The sequence below is a fragment of the Patagioenas fasciata genome, chromosome W (assembly GCF_037038585.1).
Source record: "Patagioenas fasciata isolate bPatFas1 chromosome W, bPatFas1.hap1, whole genome shotgun sequence".
Lineage (NCBI taxonomy): Eukaryota > Metazoa > Chordata > Aves > Columbiformes > Columbidae > Patagioenas > Patagioenas fasciata.
In genome coordinates this window covers 57,935,683-57,946,488 of record NC_092559.1, presented here as the reverse complement: position 1 = coordinate 57,946,488, position 10,806 = coordinate 57,935,683, and the positions used below count along the sequence as shown (strand labels likewise).

At 40.0% G+C, this 10,806-nt stretch overlaps 1 pseudogene; it reads left to right on the top strand.

Annotated features, from left to right (window-relative positions):
• The first annotated feature begins 487 nt into the window (after positions 1-487).
• The window catches only part of LOC136114545 (soluble lamin-associated protein of 75 kDa-like), a 28,244-nt pseudogene continuing 17,925 nt past the window's right edge, over positions 488-10,806 (top strand).

Genomic DNA, 10,806 nt, shown 5'->3' with positions numbered 1-10,806 from the left:
TTTAAAAAATATTATATTTTAATGCTTACAATAATTAAGCTTTTGTGAATAAGGAACTGCCTCAGTTGCACAGGAATGTGTTCACTTATCCTGTTAAATGTGGGTTTTGTTGGTGTTCCTCGAATTGATCTGTTATCCTCCACAAATGTCTCCAATTTGAGTCCTTTCCACAGGCTACAGTTCTTCACAAACTGCTCCAGCATGGATCTTTTCCATGGGGTTGCAGTCTTTCAGGAATGGACTGTTCCCGTGTGGGGTCCCCCATGGGGTCACAAGTCCTGCCAGAAAACTCGCTCCAGCGTAGGCTCCTTTCTCCACAGGGTCACAGGTTCTGCCAGGAGCCTGCTCCAGTGTGGGTTTTCTCATGGGGTCACAGTCTCCTTCGGGCGCATCCACCTGTTCTGGTATGGGGTCTTCCACGGGCTGCAGATGGATATCTGCTCCACTGTGGACCTTGATGGGTTGTGGGGGGAGAACCTGCCTCACCATGGTCTTCATCACGGGCTGCAAGGGGAATCTTTGCTCTTGTGCCTGGAGCACCTTCTCCACCCCCTCCTTCACTGACCTTGGTGCCTGCAGAGTTATTTCTCTTACATCTTCTCACTCCTCTCTCTCATGGCTGCTGTTGTGCAACACTTTTTCCCCCTTCTTAAATATGTTATCACAGAGGGTCTACCACCATCGCTGATTGGCTCAGCCTTGACCAGCAGTGGGTCTGTTTTGGAGGTGGCTGGCACTGGCTGTGTTGGAAGTATGGGAAGCTTCTAGCAGCTTTTCACAGAAGCCACCCCTGTAGCCCCCCCCACTACCAAAACCTTGTCATGCAAACCCAATATAGTGTTGCATGGGGGGGGGGCTCTATAGCACCACATATCTTGTGCTAAGATATTATATTAAGAGCTGCATTAATATAGTGCCAACTAGAAGATGCTTAACTTGGTTACTACAATATTATTCCTAATTGTTTAGCAGATTTAATGAATATGTTTCTTTTTGGAATGGTAAGAACCATTAACTTTTTATTTCCCCTTGTTTCTTTGAAGCTGTAGCCCTGTATCTTGCTCACCAGCGGTGGTCAATTGATGACATTCTGAGAATATCTGCCCCTTCTTGAGAGGGGCTTCAGCAGGTAAAGTGCTCCAACATTTGCCTAGCAATTATTCTTATCCTTCAAGATAATGGCAAGTAATGGCAAATAGCTAGTGTGTGAGGTGTTACATGTTTTCATTTAATTCAGAAATGAGTTAACCGTCTCATGTCAAAAGCAAGGTCAATGGGAACAGAGGAACTAGGTACTGGGGGAAGGGCTGTGAAGACAGTGTCTACAGAAAGAGGGACTCTTGCACAGTAGCTTCATATGCAAGCTATTTAGATGTTAATGATGTTAAGAAGAGGTGATTTCCTTACTCTTTAGAACATAGTATGTCTGGTTGTATTGAAACGTCTTTGTAGAGTGGTGCATTCTATCACAGCAGTACCTGACAGTCATATCAGGAGACTAGTAAGCTAAAAGTATTGAAAGGAACCTGTTTGATAGAGGCACGTTGGAGCTGGTGGCCTGCAGTGGCAATACATGAGGTTTGGGAAAGTAAGTTGCCTGGTATCTACTTTATTGCTCATGAGTGAGCTGTGTTACCATTACTGACACTGATGTAGTATGGAGTTTTGGTTTCTTCCAAAACTGGAAACTGTGAAGGGGTTTCGTTAGAAGGAGATATGTTGTTGAATTAGTCAGGCCCAAAGGAATCTCAAGGCCACTTCGAGAAGCTGAGAACAGAATCTGCTGTGAGAAAGACGGGAGTTTCTTCATTAACAGGGCCTCAGCATGGCGTGAGTCGTCGGACCTATCATCGGTGGGGCTCCAGCATGTGGACTGCCCATGATACTCATTTAGCGAATCCATGCTTGGAGCGTGGATGCGTGATTAGAGAATAGTTGCGTATATAAGGAGACATGTTTCTGTAATAAATGGCTTTGGCGTGATTCACATTGAATCGGAGTGCTGAGTCCTTTATCGTTCCAACAGGAAACCTGTATTTTTCCAGGAGTGTAATTCCTATCTGGGCACTCATCTTTGATTATTGCATTTAAATTTACTCTAGAGAATTTGGCATGTAGCCTTGTTTTCCATGTGTTTCATAATGCCAGGATCATGAGCAAATCAGGAAAGCTGTACCTTTTACAGATAGGGTAGCTGAGACTTTGGGCATTGGGAAAGGAACATGGTTTTGTTAGCAATCCGGACACGTAACCACGGACGTAGTTATATGCGGTGCTTTATTTCAGTGCTGGGAAACCAGTGGTTCGCACCCAAAGCTGGCTTCAAACAGCTGATTCAGACCATACCTTATTATACAAGTTAGTCACATACATATTCATTACACCCCTGACAACCATTAGCATATTCCACACCTATTCTAACACAAATTTCCTATCTAAAAGATGCTATAATTATCAGTTATTTTCTACGGTACCAACTTTAAAAGAATATATCATAAATCTATGTCCACCTTAAGAATAAGGCTCGGTTACAGTTACCTGCCTTATAAGAATATACCATAAATCTATGTCAGCTTTAAGAACAGAGTTTGGTTACTGATTACAAGAGTTCTATGGCTACAGGGCTGGTTGCTATCCTAATATTAATCCAACTGTAACAGATCCAGCGGCCAGTGAAGGCCCATCTTGTCCTGTTCCATAGAAGAAAACATCTTATAAGGTTGATTACTATCAGTTTCACCATTCTTCCTTCACACTCGGTAGGATAGTGTTGAACTTCAATTTCATATGTAAAAGGAACAGATAAAAGGATATTGAATTCCTTGTTTCATGCCACACGAACTGTTGTAACTAGTTCTTCCACTGCATCATATCCTGTTGTCTTGCCACTGTTAGCAGTGATTGAGTGTGCCAAGTCCTGCTACTCTGTAAAGCTCGTGATTTTTTCTTTGTAGGACTCCAATTACCCGCTAGCCTGGGAAATCTGAGGCTGGCATACTGCTATTGTTTGTGGTGAATGTTTCTTAAATCCAAAAATAGCTTTTAATTAAAATCAAAACATTCCCCTCACTACCCCATTCCCAGCACTTCTTTCAGCTTGAGAGTGACTATGAAGTTGTGAAATATCCTCTGTCTATGGTAGTGCTTTATACTTAACCTATTGTTATGGCTTCAGAGCATCTCCTAGACCTCAAACTGAGGCACGGAACTGACCTTACAACCCTTGAGGTTATAAGGAAGGTATGTATTTTACCTATTTACTTACGATGCCGGACACACAGAGAATCATTTCACCTAATACGTGTGTATTTTACAGTAGTTGTGAGCTTGGTTAAATACAGTAAAGTGTTACATATTCATGAAAGTTTTAGGAATGCCTATACATATTCATAACCTGTCCCCGAGAAGGCGGTTCTTATTACAATGAGTTCCGGGAGGCCATTTCTAGAGTCTCTACCTCTGGCTCCTCCTGGTTGCAGCTGCGCAGTGATGGTGAACCCAGGTCCTCTTTCTCTGTACATGGTCACCTTTGGTCCAGTGTGATGAGTTGGTTAGGTCTCAGACTGCTGAGTTGGTTAAAACTGGTGTATCTCCTGTCCTGTGCCCAAGTTTCTGTTATCTGGTTCACCCAAGGATGCACCCAAGGATTATTATTTTTGCAAGGCGTCAGTGAAGTCCTGTTTTTCGTACAATAAGTTACACAGAGTTAAGCAAGGCTAGGCAATAGTGATGTGGGTTAAAGGGTTAGCTCTCTAAGTGTCAAGTGTTAGTTCTTTAAGTGTTAATTAGATAGTTGTCAATTCCCTGTATCAAAACAAACCTCAGAACTTCATCCTATTTTAGCACTTTCAGCTTCTCTTGATTCTGTCTGCAGTTGTGTTAGCTGGTGACTTTGAAAAATAAGGTCCCCGATGTGTGACTATCAACTAAACTGACCATTCTTCTAAAATGTTTTTCTGTATTTCCTTAGGTGAACTCTGTTGGAGAGAGAGTGATTCTCTATGTTCCAAATTGAATTATCTATCAGAAACAAGAAATAGAAAGAAATGAGGTCCCATTTCTCTGTCATGGTAGCAATGACTATGCTAAGGTTCTGTGGAAAAAAAGGAGAGGCTATTGGGTTCTTTTCTGTTAGATCTACAGGTAAAACACTTGTGTGTTGTGGGATTTGAGGGGGGTAGAAGAGGGGAGATAGGGAGCTTATTTGAAGAATACTGTTTAGTAGACTTTACAAGCCTTACAGGCCTGGTGACTTGGTGTTTTCTTAAATTAATAAGAAGTCAGACTGCAGTTAAATTTTATGGCTTAAATGCTTATGTCCTTTAGAAATCTAAGAGAGTTTTTAGAGTTCTTCATGTTCTGCAAATTTGTCCTGATTGGCTCTGTTATATTTTTGTGGATTTTTTTTTTTTTTAAGAAATGATGTATTGTATAATTTGTATGATTCTCAGTATTATTTTTGATGTAAAAAATGCTGTAACATGGTGGTCACAAAGTAGTATTTACATTGCAGTGGTTTTTGTTGTGGCCTTATAAAGCTGGAAATTAGAGCAGTGGTTGTATTTTTTTAGTGTAGAATGGGGACGCTTGTTTATGTGGCTCTGAAGTTTTGCTATACTCATGCTCATTTGTTATAGTTTTCATGATGCTCTCTCCCATTTACTCGTCTTGACTTAGCAAACGCTGAAGGTGTTATCAGTATTTCACCCATGTTTGATTGTGTGATGTATTCTCCAAATGAGTAGCCCATGTGGAGAAAGACAGCTCTAGATACAGATGGTTAGGAAAGAGTGGTAGAGCTTGACTGGTATCCCAAAGGGTACCCAAGTAACGTAAGCTCTCTGCCCACATTTTCCTTGCTAGAAAAATGAAGATAAGTGTGTTAACTGGTCTCAAAAGTACAAGGTTGCGTAGACAAACTATGTTGTATAGACAATTGCGTGCTTCTCTTTGGCCTTGTTAGAGGAAAGGGCTGTTATTATTTTTTTCTTTTTTTACATTATTCACACTTACTGGCAAAATGAGGGCCTGAAAATGGATTGGATAATTGACATGCTATCTTAATGCCATTATATGGCATCACTTTTTTTACCACTGAGTCCATAGCTACCCTTTGAAGCCTCTTATGCTGAAATATATATATGTGTTGTGACAGTCTGTTTCATCTTCATTTAATTACAAATAATGTATTATTTATGGGAGAATTTCAATGTAAAGCATTGTAGGATTTTTTTGTGGTTTCAGTTAAAAAATTAGAATTATAGTTTCAGTCCTTAAAGAAGAGCTGAATTGTAGTCTTCATATTTACCCCGAGGAGTAAAATAATCTACATAAAAGTGCAATTCAATAATTTCATTGTCTCCTTTTCCCTCCTCCTTTTTTCCAATTCATTTTTAGTATGGTCTTCCTATGGAATCATATAGTGAGATTTCAAAGTGAGCCTTTTCTCTCTCGGTCTGCTATGTTTTTCTGGTACTACTAGACTGCTTTATCAGACTCTTTCTAACATATCTGTGATATATCTTGGCAATGTTATGAAGCCTGTTCAAAGAGCCAATGAATATCTGATAGCAATTATCTTTATAACTTTAATAGAACTTTAGATATTTATATGACTTATTATATACTTTTTTATAAGTTTTATAAATTATCAAGGTCTTTATTTGTATGTGCTAAAATCCATGCAGCAACATGTCAGTGCTGAAGTACTGATGGATTTCCCCCCCCTATTGTTTCAGGAAGTATTTGTAGCTCTTCTCTTACTCAGGCTTACCAGCTGCCAGTGCTAGACACAACGTTTGTAAGAAAGAAACATCATGGGAAAGACTTTGGGCTAATCATGTTGGAAGATTTTGTGGATTATTGAAGATGCTCTTGGCCTACAATACCCACTGTCATCCTTCGTGTACATAGGCAAGCTCCAATTTATTCTTCTGATCTTCTTTGTGCTTTCTTACATGTCCAAATGAGTACTGCTGTTCAAGCTCTATGTTTGCGGCTGCATCCTCAGTTTTTGTATTAAATGTCCTGCTCTTCAGCAAAGGTTAAAAATCCTGATTTGTTGAAGATGGTGAAGTATTTCCTGATTAGATTTTAATCCTTTGTGTGAGATTAGATTATTGGAACTCTGTTGGCTTTTTGCTACTGTGCAGTTTACTGCTATATTCCCTCCCCCAAGCCTCCAGAGTGGGCTGAGGTATTTTTGTGTATGATCTCCTAATGTATATCTTCTTTGTAGCACCTTTTTCTTGCTCACTCCTAAGCCTCACAAGGTCATTTAATTCATGCTTTCTCAGAACTTTTGGTCAAGTGGACATACTAGGGTATGTTTTAACTCTGGTAAAAGAAAGCACAGTGCTAATGTACAAGGAAAATACTTATGGCTCTTCTATTAATAAGCCAAGAGGGTTATGTCAACTAGGTAATTAAACACATTTTAGAAACAATGTTGCTTGGGGCTGTGTTCAGGCAAGAAACATTCCCTTTGTCCAGTTTCTCAGGGCATACTCTCAGGCCATCTATCAGACTTCCTTCTATTACTATTTTCATTTGGCCTTCTTACTTAGGCACTGCAAATTTTCTGCTTTTCCAAGTAGTAGTTTTCCTGGTAGCTAGTACAGAATAATGTCAAAACATTCCTCTTCACATGGATGTTTAGTAAATGTATTGAGAGGAAAGAGGTGGAGGGACAGCAGAGAAGAAAATATCCCAAAAGTGAATAGTGAGAGGATGATAAACCATGCAATGTCAATGTGTTTGTGTTCCCAAAGAGTGCTTTTCACAAGTGCCTATAATAGCACGAGGTGACAAAAATCACTTGACTACATCCTTTGTCTAAGAGCCTTTCCATCCTGGTTGGGTCTTGTGATTGGCAGGGCAGTGACCAGTGAAGTAAAACTCAAATGGCTGCTTAGAGAAGAAGAAAAAAAAAAGCCATTTATTTTTGTTTACAGTTTAAGATGATAATGGAATGTGCTTAAACCTTAAGAAAGGACTTATTGAGAAGGATGACTAGGTAGGGTAAAGCAATGTTATGGTTATTTCAGACTGGAATCTTTTGTTGAACAGTTCTTTCTGTGATGGTTTATGTTGCAAATTAATTTGATTTCAGATAAACTTTAAAAACTGAGCTACAGAGGAGTATATTGTATACGTAGTAGTGTGGGTTTTTTCTTCTGTTTGTTCAGTTTGTAAGCACTATTTTGAGAAGTATCCTGGAGACCATGACCTTTTGTGGGAAGTGGAGGGAGCAGGATATTGGTTCCAGAGAACACCTATTGCTACTGTATTACAAAGGGAAAAGCTCAGAATTGCAGGTATGGATACTTTGTTTTGTTTTCTGACATTTTGTAAAATTTGTACTGTAGAGTGTTTGTTCAACAGGGACTTCTGTGAACATTGTCCATGGAAACTAGCAGAAAGATTTTTAGTTCTCCTGGGATCAGGGAGATCATAGTTGAAAAGGTTTATTATTATATAAAGGTACTATAACTTTCCTTTTCCCTGTTTCCTCTTTTAAATCTTAACAGCAGAGGTTTCTCAGAAAGAAAATACAAGTTTCCTAGCAGAGGATTATTTTCGACAGTCTGCAGCAGAATCTGAAGCAAATGGATGAAAGACTGAGCTAGAAACACAGCTAAGTGTAGGTACACAGACTGTCTTCCATATATTAAAAAGGCTTGAGAGCTTTTAAGAGTTTTCTGTAATCATATAATCTATCTTGTCCTATTCTTCTGACTTTCATTACTTCTTCTGTATATTCAGTAAATATTTTTAATTTCTATAAAATATTTAATTAAAAATGTAGGTTTTCAGCAGATTAGTATGTTTGATCAACTGTATGTTATGCTTGCTTGATATTTCTGTTTCAAGTTCTCAAAGAACAGTCCTGGGTTATGCAGAGACCTTGTACTTTTTGTATCTCTTCACTTTGTCTAAGCAGCAGCCAATCTGACAGAACCCTTGGTTCCATCAGAGGTATCACCAGAAAGTGATACCTCTTTTTTTTTTTTTTTTTTTAATTGCTTTGTCACTAAAAACCTATAAAATATAAGAAATGCTTTTTGTCCATCTCATTATAATTGAATTGGCTGAAGTCTGCACTATATATAAAAGACAAATGCTTTTTGGGTGGTTGTTATGCTTCCCACTGATGTAACACCGATGACCAAGCTGGGGTTAAAAATACACTTTTTTTTTTTTTTTGGGTGGGGGGAGTGGGGTGTCCCATGAATGTAGAGGGGTCTGTCACATCTGTCAGGGTATAGTAATTTGAGCTGTTTGCTAGCAGCTTAGAGGAGGATATTTCAACTGGCTCTGAGATTAAACTGTTTAGAAAGGCCGTTGAACAGTAAAGTCATCGTAAGAGTGGAGAGAATGAGGAGAAGTGTTTATAGAAGTGCACATTCACATCACAGTTCAATGTAATGGGAAGTATTTAGTTCAGTGTTTAGTCAGAGTTATACATTGACTGTAAAGGAGGATTGCAGCTTGCTTTGTACATATTTGAAATTTCATCCAGACTTCAGCTACATATGTGTGGCAGGATGCAAACCCCCCCTCTCTTCCCCCCCCCTATTCAATATGGAAGGAGTAGGCACATCTCCCTCTCTATTACTTGAGGCTAACAGCTTCTTTTGTTTGGCCCCAGAGCACCCTGGCCAGGGCCATTAGGAGAAGGGAGTGCCGAGGCGCCAGTGAGCCGCTGGGCACCTGCGGCCAGTGTGGGGGATGTTTGGAGGCTTCAGGGGCACCCCACAGCCGGTGTGGGGGTGCAGAGAAGCTTCTAGAATGCCTACAGTCAGGTCTGATCAGCCAGTATAAAACGGGACTCTCGTCGAGACTTTGCCTTTTTTGTCGCGGGTCTCTCGGAGCACGAGCTTAGCCACTGTCGCCAGGAGCCACAGCCCCTCCCCCGCTTCCCGGGACTGAGACTCCGCTTGCCCTGCCGCCACGTGTGTAAGTAAATTAACCCTCTCAGTATTGCAAGTACATATATATTCCGTGCACATTTGCACGTGTACTTTAAATTATTTCCTCGCACAATCGCGAGTGTATTTTCCTCCCGTGCTTCCACATAAGCTCGTGTAGTATTCCGTGCACATTTGCACGTTTAAGTAAATTAACCCTCGCAGGATTGCGAGTACATATATATATTCCGTGCACATTTGCACATGTACTTTCCGTACTCACTACGAGTACGTGTGTTAGAGATAGAATCAATTTTATAGGGGATTATACTAATACAATCAATACAGTCAATCTTAATAGGAGACTAACAGGATCAATTTTACAAGATGTTCTTTTCTGGGATGGGTACCAGGCTGATTCAACCTTTGCATACCGTGTTTTACCTAATAAGGGAATTGAGCATACCTTTATCTTATCAACCTAGCGTTTATCTTAGCCCAAATATGCTTAGAATGAGGAGAAATATATACAGTACCTCTGTAGTTGCACAACTGCTGGCTAGCTTATACTCTGGAAATTTGGCTGGTCAGCAATTGTGCAATTATAGAGTAGTGCGCATGTGCAGCATCAAAAGGTGAAAAGGACAGAAGCGATGAAGACTACTTACTTCATCCTGAAGACCCCCTGAAAGACCACCAGAGGACACTGCGCATGATCAAAGTAGTTCCAAGGTGTTGCAATTGATGTTGCAATAAATGTTGAGCAACTGTTACATATTCTAATGATCCTAATGAATATATGAATATGTATGTGAATGGACTGCATAAATACTGTGTAACCTAAACTGACGATGGAAGCCAGCTTTGGGTGTGAACCCCTGGTTTCCCAGCGCTGAAATAAAGCACCGCATATAACTATGCCCGTGGTTATGTGTCCTGATTGCTAACACGTGTATCTCTTTAAAATAATCTCACACCGTGTTCAGGCAAGCGTGTATTCGTCCCGGACTCAGGGCCGGCTCCGGCATTGTTTTGAGTGAAGCCACGTGCGTGCACGCTGTGGACCTCCTGTGGTATTAGTTGCTGCCCCTTAATAATTTTCCTCAACTGATATCTGAACCTGTATTTAAGTCACTTTTGGAGTGCTAAAACCCTGTTTCTCACCGGTTCAATAAAAGTTGTTTTGGACCCTATTGTCCCTCAAGCTAACCTCGGGGTGCCTCCGTGACAATATGGATATGTGGTCGTGAATATATTTGTGTCTTAAAATATTTTGAAGCTGTTCCTCTGTCTCACTTGTGTTCTGAGGTCACACAGAATGTACTTCAGAAAAACTTGTAGCTCCAAATACAGTGAGGATGGATTTGTGTGCTTCAGAACTGTCTGTAGTATTGACATGACCATGCTCTCATAGAAGTCAATGCTTTAATTAAAAATAGGAAATAATGGTTGAATTGATACTCTAAGCTCTGTATCTAAACTTTAGATTTGAAATGTAAATCAAATGTCCCTCTTCCCAGTTGAGAAAATTAGAATTTCCCAAAGCAAAACTGACAGCAAAGTAGTGATGTTTTTAGTCTCTAAATGATAAGCAACAACTCTTAGTTATCTTTTATTTGTAAGTGTCCGATTTCAATAACGATAATATCAGCAAAACAATCTCAAAAATGCATGCTTTGATTGTAGAGCTATATGGATATACTTGGAGAGGGACATTAGTAGTTCTTAAAATTTTTGTGACTGTGATTCAAGATCTCAAGCCTTGTCTCTTGCCTTCTTCCCAAAGTGGAACATGATAGATACCAAAGTGCTCCAACTCCTCATAGCTTGGTAGAATTGCTAGCAGCTCTCTTCTTGGCACCTGCACTATCTGTAAAGAGTTCTGCAATGCTTTGGC